The sequence below is a fragment of the Opisthocomus hoazin genome, chromosome 6, assembly GCF_030867145.1.
Source record: "Opisthocomus hoazin isolate bOpiHoa1 chromosome 6, bOpiHoa1.hap1, whole genome shotgun sequence".
NCBI lineage: Eukaryota > Metazoa > Chordata > Aves > Opisthocomiformes > Opisthocomidae > Opisthocomus > Opisthocomus hoazin.
In genome coordinates, this window is record NC_134419.1 from 7,521,273 (window position 1) to 7,539,810 (window position 18,538).

At 41.4% G+C, this 18,538-nt stretch overlaps 1 protein-coding gene across 3 annotated transcripts in view; it reads right to left on the reverse strand.

Moving 5' to 3' along the window:
• Nucleotides 1-17,040, reverse strand: part of ZFYVE9 (zinc finger FYVE-type containing 9) — a 60,442-nt gene extending 43,402 nt beyond the window's left edge. For 2 of the 3 annotated variants that reach the window (XM_075424488.1, XM_075424486.1), the window contains exons 1-2: nt 16,878-17,040; nt 822-926 (exon numbers count right to left, since the gene is read on the reverse strand). The gene's annotated coding sequence lies outside the window, so the exon portion shown is untranslated. The remainder of the gene's footprint in view (nt 1-821; nt 927-16,877) is intronic. The other variant, XM_075424487.1, reaches the window with a different exon arrangement.
• Between the last annotated feature and the right edge of the window lie 1,498 nt (nt 17,041-18,538).

An 18,538-nucleotide genomic window follows, 5' to 3' on the forward strand; every position in this document is an offset into this window, starting at 1 on the left:
ATAATGCCAACATACAACTATTAGCCTCACAGCAAAGGCCTAAAAACCAGAGAGTATGTAAAGAACCCGAGTAAGATCTCAGGACTTTCTATCATGCTGTCCGGTGTAGACTATTCTTTCAATATGAACCTGTGAACGTACACACTTCAGTGAACTCTTACTAAAATACTCAAGCAGTTTATTATAGTCCTCACCAAAAACGTGTATGACAGACTCCTAAGATGAAAGTCACACGGGGCATGATCAAACTGAAACCAAACATTGCTCATTCATCCTGATAAAAATCAGACATCCAGAAAACATCATTTTCCCATAGCATGACAACATGGAATTACATATCAACTGGACAAATTAATTTCTTAGATCTAGCACTCCTGAGGACTTCCTTCAACCCCAAGAAACAATGGTCAAGTCCACACATTGTTCCAGCTCCCTTCAGTGATATTTGTATTACTTGCCCCTGGGAGGAAGACGTCAAGCACCTTTGCTGTAATGAACAGCTTGTTCAGAGAGTTCAGCAATAGCTGTATTTTTAACTGATGAGATCTGCCTACCGCACAGACCGAGGAAGAAAGACTTTGCCCACATCCCCTCTCCCCCATACAAAATAAGACACATCTTTGCTCTAAAACAAGGCAATTACTACTCAATAAAAAACAAAACAACAAAATGCTAAAAATACTCCATCATCTTCTATACAAGCTCTATATCCATATATAGAGGTGTATGTATATATATATCCATAAGCATACATAAAAATACATGCATTTCAAGTACATACCCCTGAATCATTATATTCTAAAGTAGAACTTGCCTCTTACCTTTTTCTTTTATACATATGTTAAGAAACGAATGACCCTGTGCCTACTCATGATGACTGCAGCACAACCAGCCAGTTCTGCTGAATCAGTGTGTTCTACTTGATCCTAGAAAGAAAATATAAACATGTATTTTATGATTGGTAATTCTGCCACAAACCATGTTTTTTCAGCGGATGACTGCAGCTAGCACAGGCACATTTGGCAAATGCTTCAAGCCTTCAAATGATTTGGATTACATTTGCAGCTTTAAATTCATGGATCTATACGCTATGACATTATTGCACTCCAATATTCTGGTGAAAAAAGCTGCTAATAAAAAACAGATTGCTACCTACCTACTATTATTCTTCATTTATCTGTAAACCCAGAGGCTGAGGCAGCAACTCCAAGTGTCCTTGTATTCCTGATGACCTTGACTGTAACGCTTAATTTATAAACTAGCCTCTGAAGTAATTATATTACACTACAATGGGCCTTCCAAAAATAAAGAGCTAGTAGCTTTGATACTCAACAAAAATTCATGGCCCTCTGAATTCTGTTAACTGTATGCGTCAGCTTCCAACTGATGTTGTCACAGCTAAACAACCGGTTCTGTCTTCAAATTGTTCCCCCTACAGTCCTAGGCTCCCCTTATTTCCTAAAGGATTCTTCTCTCAAAAACCACAATGGCATCAACCTTCAATAGCTGGGAGGACCAAAGCAAAAAAAGAGCCTTCAGAAGAAGCTGTCTGTCTCGTTATCCTAACTACAGCTTTTCTATAGGTCAGGTGCTCATTTTCACAGGCTGCATCCTAACAGTCAGCATAGCTAAAAAATCCAACACAGCCATGAGGAAAGAAAAGAGACCAGGTTATGACAAACAGCGAAACAAGAACAAGGAGTGAGAGAAGTTAAATTCATGTTTTAAAGTTTGCTGGTGCTGGTACTTGACCTGTTAGGCAGTTGAAATATTTATTAGTGCTCTGATGAAGTAGCAGCATTATGTTAGAAAAAAAATCTTAAACCTCCAGCAAAATGAACAGAGCTAAAAAAAAAAAATAATAATCAGTTCTCTGTGCATGAAAGTGATAGTCAGTGTTATACTACTATTTTCCCAGGGTTGTTTATTATTCTTTTCAAAAATAAGCTACAGTAATAATTCCAGGAAACTAATGAACTGAGCAGTAGCACTCTTAGTAGTACTGTTTCCAAACTCAGAATAAAATCCCACAGCTTTGTATGCCAAAAGAGCCGTTCCTGTATGCAAGTAAAATTTCTGATGCCGTGTATATTTTTACCTCTATAAGCTAAGATGAATTTTGGATATTTGGGAAATAGTGGAAATTATTATATTACAAAGTTCTTCAGATGGGTTTCACATGCATGTGAAAATGAAGATGAGGGAAAATTTAATTGCGCTGAAAAGCTTCAGAATTATAAGTTTTCTCAAAGGGACGTGAAGTACCTATGGAAGCAGGCATAGTTATCTGTACCACCACCATGTCCCCTCCTGGCATGCAGGTGGAGCAAAACGATTCAGTTTTCATAACCCCTTTAAAAAGATGGATCAATTAACGGCAATTTTGTTTGTGATTTATGACAAGGCCTGTCAACTGCACCATGAACATCAAACACACTTCACAGGAACCACTCAGTCATACATTAACCACAAAGTTCAATCTTCACCGATCAGAAATGGATCAGACCTAGCAACCTACAGCCAAAACATGTTGTGCTGTTACCAGTGCTCTAACCCAACAAGCCTGCTATGCAAGTGATATTCAGGGCAACAGTACAGCTTTATTATTCATTGTTTTTTTTCTGATCCACTCTCCCTGTTCCATTCTTCCCAGGTAATAACTCTTTTGTCCGTAACCATTCAACGCAGAAGAACACAGATCAAATCAATCGCTACCAGCCTCCAAAGAAAGCTTTGAAGACATATTACCTGCAGGTCCCAGAACTTTTTGTTTACAATTCAACATTTACTCTTGGCAGCCATTTCCCCTTACAGAGATCAATGCAAAAATCAAAGTATGCTTACAGATACAAATGTAATCTATTTAAACAAAAAGTAATTTTAAAAAGTAAATTATAAGGTTTGAATTTCCTGAAAAAATGAACAAGTTGACAACAACAGAGCCAAATTCTTTTTCCAATAAGAAGTTAATGTAAGAGAACTATATTAAAATAAAAATCAAGGACAAAAAGAATAACTACAAAGGAGAGTCAAAAATATTCACAACAATGTACAACCTAGTGATTATCAGGTTTTCCAGAAACCACACACACTGCTAAAAAAGGGTTCTGTCACACTTGAAAAAAGTACATACATTTCCACCTAAAAATTATGTGCCTACTGAGACCTAAGATTATTATAAATGAAGGAGGCCCAGTGTCTCTGCTGTTCCAGTTTGCTTACTTTGAGCATTTCATGGTTTCTTATCTCTTCTGCTGACGGTTAGCTGAATACTTCTGTCTCCAGCCCTACAGTGGTATCACTCAGGTGCTGCTCTGGTTATACCCTACATGTATGATTTCCCTCAGGAGCTCCAAGAGGGTGACTGCCAATTACTGTAAAACCAAAACAGAAATTGAAGAGAAATTTGACAAGCAGAGGCGTGCCCAGAATAAAGGAAGGATGAAGAATTGATGAAAAGAGGTCTAAAACGATAAAATTAGAAATCTCTTCCACAAAAAAAGAATGTAAAAAATGTTTACAACATCAAATGGAAGTAATCTGAACTAGCACAAATTCAAATAGCTTATAATAAATGGAAAGAGACTGAAAAAGAAGCAATTGATACTATGTCAAAAAAATGTGGAAAAAAGCTCAAAGCATGAAGAGATGCTAAAAAATGCTTCCTTTTACTGGCAAGGATACAACTCTTCACTACACTACAGATCCTCTATAATGTGCTACCAGCGAGAAGATGTCTTTGAGTAGGCAGGAATACATCTGCAGCCATTTTTAAGATGCTTTATTATTGCTAGATTAGTTGAACTAGGCATTATCTTAAATGCAAACCCAGATTTCAACACTGGTATCTTAACTTCCGAGGTTGTCTACGCTCTGGAACTATCAGACCGGAGTTCCAGAGAGACGACATACAGATGACATGTTCAGGTCTCAACTTTGCAAGAATAAAAACTACAAGAAGAAATACTATAGCAGAGAGTTATGTTAATAGGAAAACAGTGGACTTAAACAACAGAGGAAACAGGCAGCAAGTTTCAGGACATACATCAGCAATACAATATGAATTATTCTATGTGATCAGTTAATCTGGAAGGTAAATCTTCACAAGTTGAAAAGGTTGGGTTTCCTCACTCAAGGGATAAAAATGCTTGGAATAATGGTACGCTACCACATGCCCAGCAAATTTGTCACTTCATAACAGTTCCTTCTTGGCCTCTCTCAAATGAACCCACAACTTTCAGTCAAGTTTCACATGAACACGTGTTTGTGTTATTTTTTAAGAATTACCATAAGTAGAAAGACTATATACCACGCAGGAAGGCTCCTCCCGCAAAGGCAGTCCTCCAGATCTGTCTCAGGAAACACTGCCACAACAGTGCCCGGAGTCTATATGGACAGTGTCTGTCCATACTACCTGAATGAAAGCTAGCTTCACTCTCCATTGCTGCTATCTTTCCTGAACATTACACTGACTCTCAAACAGCTACTCATTCTGTACAAAGTATGGGGCTCTTTCTACCTGGCATGTGCCAAATAAAAGGAAGGGTGGGCGTTACAACACATTTGTGACACAGCAGTACCAGTATCTGCGTCACACACATGAAAATGCCTTCAATGGCAAGGACTCTGCATTAGGCCCCAAATTAAACATTTCAACGTAAATTACTCTAATAGTAAATTAAACTAACAGCCATGCAATGCAACCAGAAAAAAAAGAAAACAACTGTTTTTAAAATTCTCATTTATTAAAAGAGACCAAGCAAATAACAGCAGTATTTTTCAGAAATGCCTCATCTAAGAAACAGTTCAGGATCAGAAAATCCCATTACACTCACCATAAATCCATTTAATAAGAAATACTAAAAACAGCAGCAAGGCATGAAATATAACAAATATAAAAATGATACAGTTCATCGTAATCCTTTTCCTGCATCAAAAGCTCAAGATGACCAAGTACTCTTCAGTTTCATTTCCCATAATTCAGTGATGTAACTACTACTCAATGTGAATTAACCGAAGAGTAGACTGGGGGCATGGCAGGCTTGTGGAATACAATACTTTGTACCAGCAGTTCAGTATCCATGAACGCTGACAAAGGAGAAACTATTTCAGTGTTGCATTGGTCTGTCTTTTTTTCCAATCAACTGCACAAATAGAGATGGACAATGCCTAAAGCAGACTACAGTCGCTCTAATTATTTCACTAATATTTGCAGCTTTTCCCTTAACTTTTCCCCATGCCATTTTAAAGCTATTATTTTCACATTTGTCTGCAGCCAAGTTTCCATAAGGAGACATTCACGCATGCCAGAGCAGCAGTAAGGCAGTCAAAAGAGCAGCAACTTCAAAGAAGCGTTATAGAAATTATCAACAGTCAAAAGCAACAAGGAGACAAGAAAAACTATAGCAGTGTTATCAACCTTTGTCCTCCAGTAAATAAGGGAAAGCATCCCAACTGAAAAGGACACCTGCTTTATACCAATTTACAGTAGAAAATAAATTCCATTTCCTACCCTTTTTACTATTTCCAGAAGAAAGAAATTGATTTATTTGCTTGACACAAAAACAGCCTTGCCAACAAGCCCGTACTTCCTCAGGACACTGCAGATGCAGGGCCCTCGGCACCTGGAGACAGGAACCACGCGTCCTTCTTATATAGCTACTTTTGACTGTCTTGAAAAGTATCCATATCCAGCTCTTTGGAAGAACAAATAGATAGGTTTACACCGCAGTGCTGCCTTCAATGCAAGTTTTTCCAGAGAAACACACTGGAAAATGAGAAAATCCTTTCCTGAACTTACTCATACGCTCACTTCAAAATTTACTGGTTTATAAATCTACTGGTTTATAACACTTTGTTTCATACAACTCCCAAGTTTAAAGCATTTTAAAGCACAAAAAAAATCACATACAGTATATTAAACATAAGTTTAATATGAAATGATGTTTCTTAATTTGTGTATGGATGCCATGTGATGTCATCAACGTAACAATGTGCTTTTAAAAAAAAATGAGTACATTTAACATACTGAAGCTTTTTGTTAACTTTATTCAAATACAAACTAAAGTGAAATGTATAGAATAAATACATTTATGAGATGAATTTTTATTTTTCTGTATTTGAGAACAGGGATTTGACTATTAGAAGTTAATGTTTAGTGGATTCGAAGAATAAAATCATTTAAAGTCACATACTATGTATCTCAGAGTAGATTAATCCTGTATTCTAATGCTTTTATGAGTCTTCCTTCTTTCTAATGTAGGATAGCGACAAGAATGAATCCCAAATATACTGATCATTTTTTCAGATGTTTCTTAAGATTTGGGCAATATGGAAAAAACTGATTATGGTCCCTTAGAATCACTAATTAAATGCCTACAACTACCAAGGAGCTGTCCTTTTTATAAAACTCACAAGAGGCTGATACTTGCAGTTGATGGGAGCAAAATCCACATCTGATAATAAAAGCCAGAATTGCCATGCAACCAGAATGGGACAGATGAAAAGGACAACGGGCAAAGAGTGAAACCGCTCTGCTACCATTTACCAGACCACCAATTCCGAGTTGTACCCACTGGGGAGACAAGCTGCTAGAAACGACACAATTTATGCACTCAGCTGCTCTTTGGAGAAAGGAGGCTCTGTACAGGGAAAACGTCTGAAAGTCTACAGTCACTTTCTACTGAAGAGCAGTCAATCAGCCACTAGAGCTACCTTTATCAACACACTTGGATACATCCTCTTTCCAACACTGCTGTGGTCATTCTTACTCCTTTGACACCTATGTAACCTAACAGTGTTCTAAAATTTTCCACACACACATTTTTAAGAAATATCATGATTATAGACAGCAAACAGTTACTATTTCCCAAATCCTATGTTATGCAGAGCTGGATTACCATGCATCCCTGAAAATAAATTCAGATATCTATGAATTTTTATCTCATACTCCCTTCAACGTGCAATTATCTCAAATGAAGTAACTTTTAATTCCCACTTCGTGTTGACCTTTCTATTCATATCACACCAAGATTAAACTTCTATATATACACACACACAATATTAACACATTATAAAACATTGTTGTCGTGTCAAATGTAGCAAAGTTCACTCCCACCTGTGTGATCATGCTCTAACTACGCCACTGATGCTCACAGCACATTACGTCTCAACTCTTCTGTAACTAGTAACTCACTCAATACAACTCAATACATCCATGGCAACAGTGTGTACTGAAACTGCTGTTTCTGAGTAGGATTCTCATTTACGCTGAAGTCCACCAACATGCTTTTATCAGTGCTGAAGGGACTAAGCACTAACCAACAGAAATGGTGAGTAACTTGCATTCAGATTCACTGTATAGCTTTTTTTTTTAATTGCTCCAGTGGTGCAATATAACAATCAGGACATCTACTTAAAATATAAATAAGACTCAGGAAAGTTTTCATTATGAAACTAAGTGTCCATAATTCTGTATCATTGTTGGCAATCACAGGAAATAAAGGCTTAACAGATAAAAAACGCCAAAATTTGAAAGTATTCACTATTAATGAGTCAAAATACAGTTTTCAGACATCTTACGGAGCTCTAGGACCACCAAATCCTCCTAAACTGAGAGTCGACGTTTCTCAGATCATCCAAAACTGAGAAACCTCTGACATTTCTTTTGTCCACTGATATGGCAGTGGATTCTGCTAAGCCATGAATCCCTATGTCTTCTCTTTACCTCTCCTTCTTAGACTGTAGTACTCGTGTTCCGTTTTCTTTGTCTGTTAGTCTTTTTCCCTCTCAAACACATTCCTTCCTTATTCACTTCTTCCTATGTCCATTTTCTTTCTCCCTACCCATGCTTCCTTCCTTCCCTGACAAAAAAAATTAGAAACCTCATACGTTTCAACATGGACAAAAAACCACATGTGGCCAAAATAACAGTCAAATCATTAAACATCATTGTAACTGTCAACCTGCCTTCCACCTGTCCTCATCATTATGTAGTGTCATCATTGCTCCTTCAGGAATTCATTTAAACCCTCGGCCTTTTAGACTGTGAAATACACTTTTTGACACATACACACACTGGGTATTCAACATCCAGGATCAGCACAGCTACCTGCTTTCCTCAAGCATCTATGTATTGGAAACCTCCAGTTAAGACAAGTTTTATTAACTACATAGGAGCCACTACTTATACATTTTCTCAAAGGAGAAGAAGATACAACTGCGTCTACAAGCCATCTGTACAGAAATGAAGCTTAATGGCAAAAAACCTACATATACACCTATCCATATCCGATGAGTCTCAAGAAAGAATTTCTAATTCTCGTTATAATAAAATACATGTTAATTTTACAGGACTATACAAAAAAAAAATCTACGTGCAGATTCCAGCGATAGGTTAAAATGCATTTTACAGGTGACTTGTTAACTATAACTAAGGTAAATATAACATAGAGGCTATTACGCCAGTACGCTAATATACTTCCTTGAAAGCACAAAAGTACGTAGGTAGACTGATGCTCAAAGTTAAGTAATGTAACTTTTAAAGTTACATTTATAACAGAATCAAAAAAGAACTGTGAAATACTTGAAGTATATTACAGTTTTATTCAGCCTTCATCATTTGTACAAAAACACAGCATGCATCTCCTACAACCAATGCAATTTAATGTTTCAGTTAACAGGCTGTTTCAATATATATGCTATTTAAAGCAATCTGCTAATAATATAACCTAAGAAGTGGGTTTTGCATATACTTTCACGTTCACCAAATAAAAGATCACTAAAATACTCAGTTTGATTTAACCAATACAGCACTTACAATGTAACTCTGTAACACGACGATAACCAACACGCTTTGCTAAACTCTCAAACTGGCCGGCAAACAGCAGCTATATACTGGAGTACAAACCCCCCAAAGCATGTAAATTAGACACTCGTGTCTTTCTCTAGAGAATGCAAGTCTCAGCAGCAAGCTATAGCATGTATTTTTACACTGTTGCAGAAGAACATGCAATCTCATAAAGACTGCTAGATAAATGAAAAAAAAAATTAATAGGCAAAGAAGGAACTTATCTCTTACGCAATCTCAATTCATATTAAATGTTCATTTATCTGCATTACAGTGCAGATAGGGAATAAAAAATTATATTGACATGACTGGTTTGCCAGGCATATGTTAACCATGTAACTTCTGCGTCCCCTCCACCCCACAAAGAAAACTCATTATTCACAGCCTCAGTAACACACATAAGAAGAGGACTTAAGTACTGGTAAGTGTTCAGTTACTATCACTTGTCAAGCATTGTATCTTTAATCTGATTTCCTACAGAAATAAAGGTTATGGGATAATATTGTTCACTTACTGTTCTTCATGCTAATCTTTCAAAAAAAAAACAAAACCCTTTCTTGAAAATTAGTATCTGCACAGCAAACACAAATCCAAATGAATGTCCTCTGAGGAAAAAGCAAGCTGCTATATGTATTTTTGGCAGCAACCTGCTGGGCAATCAATACCCACACAGCTCTAGAAAAAACAGAATTATGGTGTTATGTGAGAAAGCCGGGGTTATTGCAGAGGGGGACAAAATGAAAGAGACACTAAGGGGCAAAAAGCATTTACATCTACAGAAAAACAAGCTTTCATTCCACTGATGGTAGAACAATAGGCTTACCAGTAAAGTATCTCAAAGGACTTGGGTACGTGTAACATCAGATTCAGTTTACACTATAAAACTCATTCAACACACCTTCTAACTCGAAACAAAATACAGTTCTCTCCAGCTCCAGATCTTACAAGAATTCCCCTGCTACTTACAAAATCTTTCAAAAATTCTGAAGAATTATGGGTGGAAAATAAGTCCTAGCCATCAGAAACTAATCTGGATTTAGATTCACACTGTTTCAGCTAGACTGAGCTGTGGGAGCTCCTTTATCACTGGACCAGCATGCTGCACTGACTCAGTCCAAGAACCACTAAGCTCTTTTGAGCATCAGCTTAATCGAGCCCGGTTCTTGGTCCTCCGTCTTGCATGATGTCAGGCAACAGGCTCCTTGGATCTGTGATGTCCCAAAAAGACAGGCAAGCATTATCCCTGTTCAGCAGTCAGTGGAAATGACACACACAAGAGACCCAAGATATACACTGTTCTCTTTCATATCATGCTTATTTAAGAAATCACCAGCACCAGATATCCACCTCTCTTCTGTGATAGATTACTGAGGCCCACTTACCTTTCCTTCTCTACAACACAACCAGAAAAAGCACACATGCTGCCTCTTCAGTTCCTGCACTTTCCAATCCAGTGTAGAAACACAATTAATATGATTGTGTTCAAATTGATATGCAAAGCTCAGAGCTGCAGAACTTGAAGAGGGACTACAAATTTAATTCTGCCAGGCATCTTTAGCCAATGACTGGGGCAGGGATTACCCAAATCACCCCCACACAGATCACCAAAGTCTACCTCAGACATACAGGATGCGCAGCACACCCAAGAAGAGAATGAGGTCTGAGCGCAACATAGACCAGAGGAATCTAGATCACCAGAAAATGAGCCCCATATTTTACTACTAATGACACCATTCTTGAACTTTCCTCTTAAAACCCAACAAATCAAAAACATGAGAGAGGAAAAAAAATTTCAACACTGTTGAAGAAAAGGAAACAGATGAGAGAACAGTTTCACTGTCTGGGTTGAAAGAAATGTAAGAAAAGTACAGTAAATAATAACTAAGAAACAAAAAACTCACAGATCTGAAAATATCTGCAATTTTCATTCTGTAGCATCTCCCAAACTTCCAATAATCTGACTGGACAATCGATCAAGCAATAAATTTTATGCATATTCACACGATTTGCCAATTCTTCTGGAATTTATAACAACTATATACACTACAAATCCACAGTTTCAAATGGCTTGGCTTTTACTTTTGTGATCCTAAATCAATCTTCTAGATCACACTTGGAGTGCAAACAGGTAAGTCAACATGTACACTGAGTTCAAAGCAGAGTTTTGACACTACAAAACTGAATCTGCAAACAGAAACGCTCCTCTAATAGTCAGTGTCATCCACAGATAAAGAAGCTACTATGCGATTTAGAAAGCTCTTTGATCTGCTTCTCACACTGAACATTACCAACTCCTTTTAAGTTCATCACATTACTTTTTAGAAAAATGTACCAGTTCATGTTCCTCCACTGATAATCTTCTATGAATTTTGTAACGTATTTCACCCATATTACTTCCCCAAATAAAAATTTAAACTTAGAGTGACATATAAATGTTGTACTCAAGAGTACATGTGTAAAGATTGAGTTCCATTATTTACAAAAAAAGACTTCAGTATATCATAGAAGTAAACAAAAACTTTCCCATTACAGTAATTTTAAAAATCATAAGAATTCAGAAGTAAGGTTGGTAAGTATTGTTACTAGGGCAGCTACAGCACTTCCGTAATTGATAGAGCACACGTGAATCTCTGACATTAAGTGTGGCCTAATTTCAAACGATCACCTGATAGGAAATGACCTCTGGATTCTCTGTACGCTGTGAAGAAGGAAGGACAGGTTCCTCCCAGCTACCACTTCACTAACAAAGAAAAGGCATTGAACTAAAGACATACACTAAACGTTTTGCCTTTTTATGCAGGCCCATGACTGCTCTTTGGAAAAACTGAAGTACAAGAAGTCAGTAAGACTCACAATGAAACGTTACCAGTAAGTGTAGTCGTAATTTGGTAAATAGCTTTTCTTTTCTAACTCTTAACTGGACAAGTGATTTTCTTAACACAAGCAAAGGCTCAAAACACTTCCAGCATCTCTGAACCTGCCTAATTCCTCTGTCACTAAGGAAGAATAGCTGGGGAGCAGTCCTAAAATAGTTACCAACTGAAATCTACAATGCAGAAGTATTTTCATACATAGACAACAGCAGAAAAAAAAAAAACCAAACAGTTTCAGCTTTGCCTGCATTAGGCTCTAGTGCTTTTTTCTAACTACTGCGAATGTCAGTTCAGCTCAAGGCAGGCCATAAACCAGGAAGGCAACTAGCAAAGACACATTACTGCTTTATTTTACATACAAAGCCATACCCTAAACCAGGGCTCAGCATCACTACCTAAAGTTTAAGTTGATGCCTCAAGCCTCCTCTAGAAAGCTTTCCACCTTAGTTACTATGTTCAAACCAAACCAGTAACAGAAATCCAACAAAAGAATTTTAAGAAAAAATACTAAATGGCAATACCACTTCCAATTGTAAGGTCCTACTCAACTTCATTATGCAATCATATCTTTAAAAAATTCATCAACTTACTGTTGATATTAAAAGGAGTGGGGAAAAGTATGGAAAACAGAAGTAAAATACATACTAGTAGCATGCAGGACAATTCTCGATAGAAAAACCTAGATGATCCTGGCAGAGCATACTGGAATGCTTCCGGACCTTCAGTGTATTCCCTTCAACAACTGAGACTACAGTGACCGCACTGACCCATAAGCTAGATTTGTAGCTTCAGTTGCCATCAAAATATCAGAGACAAAAGTAATATTAACACATTCAGCAAACAACACAAAGATATTTATACATTCTATATACAACACAGAGACAGAATATAGAGGGTACAGCCACTAGCATTATCTGCAAATAATTCAATATGAAGGTTAGCAGTTGTTGCTCAAGAACACAGAAACAAATGAAAAACCAATGCAAGTGGAAAACCAACACTGAAGTCCATGTTTGCATTTGCCCAACATACAGTGGGCACTGCGGATCGAATATGTAAAAAGATTAATATATGGACACCAAAACTTCGAAGCATAACATATGGTCACACTGTTACGTATCAATATTTCTAAATTATCAAATTTTACATGGAAGCAAAACAACTTTAAAGTTTCTTTACGTTCTCTCCTCACTGGCCTTCATAACTAAAACAACTATTGCCTTAATTTATGCTTAGACTGAAGATACCACGCAAGCTATTCAGAGAGCACTCTAGCTCCACACTTTCTAAAACACAGGAAATCTTCAGATTGTGACTCCACACCTGTTTTTCACAGTTTATCACTTTTCTTCTTTTTTTTTTTTTTAACTGTAACAGAACTACACCTGTGTAAAATTCAACTGACTGGACTTGCTTCTTTACGTCAACTCCCTGTTGAGCAGATCTGGATGAAAGAATACAGAAGGAACAATTCATTCCATGTTGTCACCCGTAAGTTCCTGGCCACACACTGTTTGTCTTTAACCTATGTTTTTAAATTAATTAAATTTCTGTAGCAACCACCTTTAAAATAGTTTAAGTGACCCTTTACAGATTTCCTCTACCATTCACCTTCAGCCTATTTGATGATGATGTACAAGTTGGAGGGCTTTTCTTTCTGAAAAGTAAGTATCAATATTACACATTTCTACTTATCTCTTCTAGCAATACAACAGTAATATAATTACTGTTGTTATATTCCAGTAATAAACAATACTGGAAAGATTCAGTGAAAGACTACATATAAACTCGCCTTAAAAGTGTTTTTCGTATTCCACCTGTCTGCTATGGCAGTCCAAATAGTAGCATTCCTAAATATCCCAAACTCTGCATGTGTATGGTGTAAAAGGGAAAAAATCTCATAAAGCACATTCAGGAAACAAATACCTGTCAAAGACAAAAAGCACGGCGTGCAGTATTCCATTAACCCCAATGAAAAGGTCCTGGGATCTGCGGTATCTTGTAATTCTCCCTAGAAACTAACATTAAAAGGAATGACATAGCTTAATACCCTAGGCATGACACTCACACTCATTCCTTCCCACAAACACTAGCCAAGAATTACACTCATTAAGATTTAATAGGGCACCTCAAAATATACAGATGTTCAATGTCTAAAAAGAATCTTAACAGCTAAATCAAAAAAAGAAATTGTGTTACGCTTTGGTTTCAATTAAGTGAAACACAGCCAACCAAATAATAAGTAGGAAAGTACCGTTTATATCTATAACATAAACAATAATTATTTTTTTAATACAAAATAAATATTTATGTATTGTGATAATGGTCATTTATTTTTATCACACTGATTTTTCAAAGTGTGCTATTCTTTTGTTAACTATATAGCGTGTTTTGCTCTAGTCACTAGTCAAATAAATTTGTATGAATATGTATCCTGAATTCTAATTTAAGTAGAAACTACTAGGTCAATGAAGGATCCTTGATATATCTTTTAAAATATCCCATCCATTTACATTAATTTATGTAATTTTCCCAGTGTTGCAAGATGTAGCCAACATTTAAAGTCAACACAGATGTAAAAGCTGTTTCTATCACCTAAAACTCAGTACTTCAACTTACTTTCAGCCATTTACTCAACTATATCTCTCTCATCAATACAAAAAGCTTTGTAAACTTTTAGTATCATTGTACAGACACATTTCTCGAGGCTTCACAAAAACAACAGGAGGGAAAACCGAACACGTTATTTCACATTTCTGTTCATTTCAAAGTTCAAGTCTCACAAAGAATCACAAATATAGCTCTAAAACAGGCCACCTTTCAATTTATTTAGAGACTTTAATCTCAGTCACATCAAAAAATAAACAGCAGCCTTTATATAAACTTTCAACGTAATCTGTCAATATACTGGTGTCTCCCAACAATGTTCTGGAAAAGACTGCCAATTCATCAGCACACCAACTAACTGTGAACGGAAACTATTATCCCTCATCCGATTTTCTGTCAAGAAACTCACTTTTATTTGGAAGATTCTCAGCTTAGTACATCAGAAAGATTTTTTCTGATCAACAAAACATGAATAAACAACTTCTTCCCAAAATCTATTTCTTTTTTTGCCAACTTTAATTCAAAAGCAAAACTCCACTCTAATCCCTTTGCAAAATAATTTCCAGGTATTTTTTTATAGACAGCCTGTAAACCGGAAAACTAGCAAGCTATTTTCTGCTAAAGCTGGCACAGCTAGTGGACAGACAGCAACAGACATTAAAAGCTTATCATTCTTTGGCCACAAGTTTTAATACTGCATCTTTGTTCAGTCTCTACCTTTGTTCCCCGAGACAATCACAGTCAGACTTTATGCCAAACTAAAAAAAACTGTATTTCATCTCAGTCTTAGCCCCAGGCCTCAGATCCTGAAATGCGCGTTTGAAAGTATTTAATCCCCAGCCTAATAACTGCCTCAAAGCTAACACACAAAAATAACACTCAGCATCAGGACTCAGCACTGCAGTTTTGGGGTGTCCTTCTTCCTTTTTTCACACACTAAAGAAGGCCAAATAAAGCAATGGACAACTAGAGAATCAATCACAACGTGTCAGGGCATGGTAACTTGTTAGGTGCAGATCGGGGCTTGAATTAGAGGGAGGCTTGTTTGAGATTTTAGGCCCTTGTTCAGCTTTCATTTCAGATTCCCCAGATCTCTGATGAGATTTTTAATTTTGTCTCTCTTGGGTCAAGGAGACTGTTCTCATTTTGTATCACATGCCATAACTTTATAAAAATAAGTGCACTACTGGGTTCAGGCAGTAACAAAGGATTTTGATGTTGTTTCAACCACCAAAGGTGCATGTAAAATGTGGATTCGTTCCATGCAATCAAAAATTATTCGCTAATAGAAGTTCATTACAATGTTTTAAAACATCGCCTCATCAATAAAATGCTGCCCAAAGAAAACAAAAGCTTTCATTCAAGTAAAGCATCTTTTTTTATTATAATTTTACTTTATACAGGGGCCCTTCCAGTTTTGGATTCAGCCTGGACCAAAATATTGAGGGCAGTGTTATTTAGAAATTCTAATCTAATACCACCATACTTAATAGCAACACTGACGGAATTCTGTCAACTTCTAATATTTGAACTGAATGAAAGTATGTGTAAAAATTAAAGCCTCTGAAAAACCTCTGTCATAAAATAATGAGGAATATCTTGTCTATAAATAAACAAGGTAGTTAACACGAAAACATAGAAAGTCCATCAATTCCCATCTGCTACTTGTTTCTCAGTCTGGTTAACAAGACAAAAACAATTCTTCAGCCACCCTCCATCATGAACACCTATTTAACCGTAACATTCACACGCAAGCAACTAACCCACCTCTGCAAAAAGTCTGACACGCCAAGAGTGCCAGTTATTCTTAGAGTGAGACATGACCACGGTTTCACGTAATTAGAGATGTTACAAAACGCATCCCGCCCGCTCGCCCCATCCCCCTCCGCCACTACCACCATTGCAGGAGCGACTTGTTACACATCGCGATCGGCAAGTTACCGCTCCCTGCCCGCCGAGAGAGCGGAGATCAGGCCATAAAAAGGGCACGGGATGCAAACAGGGATCCTCCCCTCTCCGGGCCGGGAGCCGAGGCTGCCCGCTGCCTCACGGCGCGGCCCGGGGGCTCCGGCCGGCCCCGGGAACGGCCTCACCTTGCCCCGCACCGGCGGCACACGGGGGGGTCCCGGGGGGGGAACCCGATGGAAGACGGCGAGAGCTCTTTCCCCTCCTCCGGGTCCCCCGCGCGGGGATAAAGGTGCCCCGGCCGCGGCGGGCTCGGGGGTCACCCAGTCCAGGCACCCGGGGACGGAGGGGAATGGCGGGGAGGGGGCTCGGAGGACCCGGCGTCTCCGCGGGTGAGGGTTGAGGGGCGATCGCTGCCTCTCCCCTCGGCGGCGTGCGGGGCACAAGGGCGGCGGGGCGAGGGGGCACCCGGAGCCCCCAGGCCCCGGGGCGGTGTCGGCGATACGGCGGCTCCGCCGAGGCATCGGAGCCCTCCCCGCCCGTCCGCCCGCGGGGCCCGGCTCCGGGCGGCAGGGGCCTGGGCAGCGGGATACCCCGGCCTCCCGGGCCTGGGGCGGAGGGCTGCGCGCCGCTCGCTCACTCACCTCGGGGGGCAGCAGGCGCCGCCGGGTCTGCATGGCGAGGGGGATCCCCCGGGGCCGCGCTCCGCCAGCCGCCCGCTCCCGGGCGGGCCCCGCAGACCCCGCCAGCGCTGGAGAGGCCGGCGCCCGCCCTCACCGCCCGCCAGCCGGGCTCGCTCGCTGGCTCCGCGGCCAAGGCCGCCGCAGCTCCCGGCAGCCAGCGCCCCCTGGCCGGCCCCAGAGGCAGCGCACGGCACTGCGGCACCGCCGGGGAGGCAGTGCGGAGCCTGCCGCACCCCCGCCCCGCGGCGCGGGGGGCCGGGCAGGCCGCGCCGCCACCTCCGGCCCGGCCGCCTACCGCCGGGCGTCACGGGCGGAGAGCGGGAGGCGTCACCCGGCGCAGGGGGACGCGCCGCCGCGCCGCGGAGGGAGCCACCCGCTCACACCACACCCCCCCCTCCCCCCTCGCGGGGTCCCGCCGAGCTGCGGGCCGGGGGGCCACGCAGCCAGGGCCTCCCCCCCCCCCCCCCCAAACACAGGCGGAGGGCGGCACCGGGAGCCGCCGCAACCCGTCCGCAGGCAGCGCGGCCGTGGCGCTGCCCACGCCGCGGGGAGGCACCCATCGCTGCCCGGGCACTGTGCGGGGCCCTCGGCCGGGGGACGCGCCCGGCTGCAGCTGCACCTAAGCGCTGCAGGCAGGAGGATTGGCGGCTGGGAGCCGTTCGTATTTTATTTCTCCATTTCATATTGAGTACCTTCAGAATCAGAGAGGGACGGACCCACAGCCGCCCGTACGCGGCCACCCCGAGGGGTGCACGGGTGCGCAGGCACGGAGCCATCCGCTCAAAGACACCTCAGCTCTGCAGCGAAGCAGGGTTCCACAATTAAAAACCCACTCTGGTTCCTCACAGAAACGGTCTCGGAAGTGCGATGGCAAACTGGCAGCCTGTGCCAAACCATCGCTGTGCGCCTGAAGCCTCGCGGATTCTCTCAGAGGCGGCGGCCGCGGCGGCGACCATGCCGGGAGCGGGACGCCTTTCCCCGCCTGGCTGCGGGCACTCGGGAACTCGAAGTGTCACTTCCCGCGTGGGACTTGTGGCGGTCAGGAGCCTCAGGAACTCCCTCGCTTCAGGAACTCCCTCGCCTTAGGAACCCCTCGCCTCAGGAATCCCCTTGCTTCAGGAGCCCCTCGCCTCAGGAACCCCCTCCCTTCAGGAACCCCCTCGCCTCAGGAGCCCCTCGCCTCAGGAATCCCCTCGCCTCAGGACCCCCTCGCCTCAGGAACCCCCTTGCCTCAGGAGCCCCTCGCCTCATGAGCCCCTTACTTGCAGGAACCCCCTCACCTCAGTACCCCCTCACTACAGGAATCCCTCGCCTCAGAAACCCCTCGCCTCAGGAACCCCCTCACCTCAGGAACACCCTCGCTGCCAGAGCCCCTCGCCTCAGGAACCCCCTTGCCTCGTCTCACCCTCAGGAACGGCTCGCCCTGCACTGAGGGAAAGGGGAAGAGCTGCCATCCCCTCACTTTCGGGCTGCGCCCTGGCCTCCTCCCAGCTGCAGCGGAGGTCCATGTCACCCCTGGGAGGGAGGGAAAGGCGAGTGTGGTGGCTGCTAACGCAGCTGCACTGCCATTCCCGCTCCTCGGGTCTTCGCACTTGCAGGCTATCGCTTTCCAGCAGGTTACG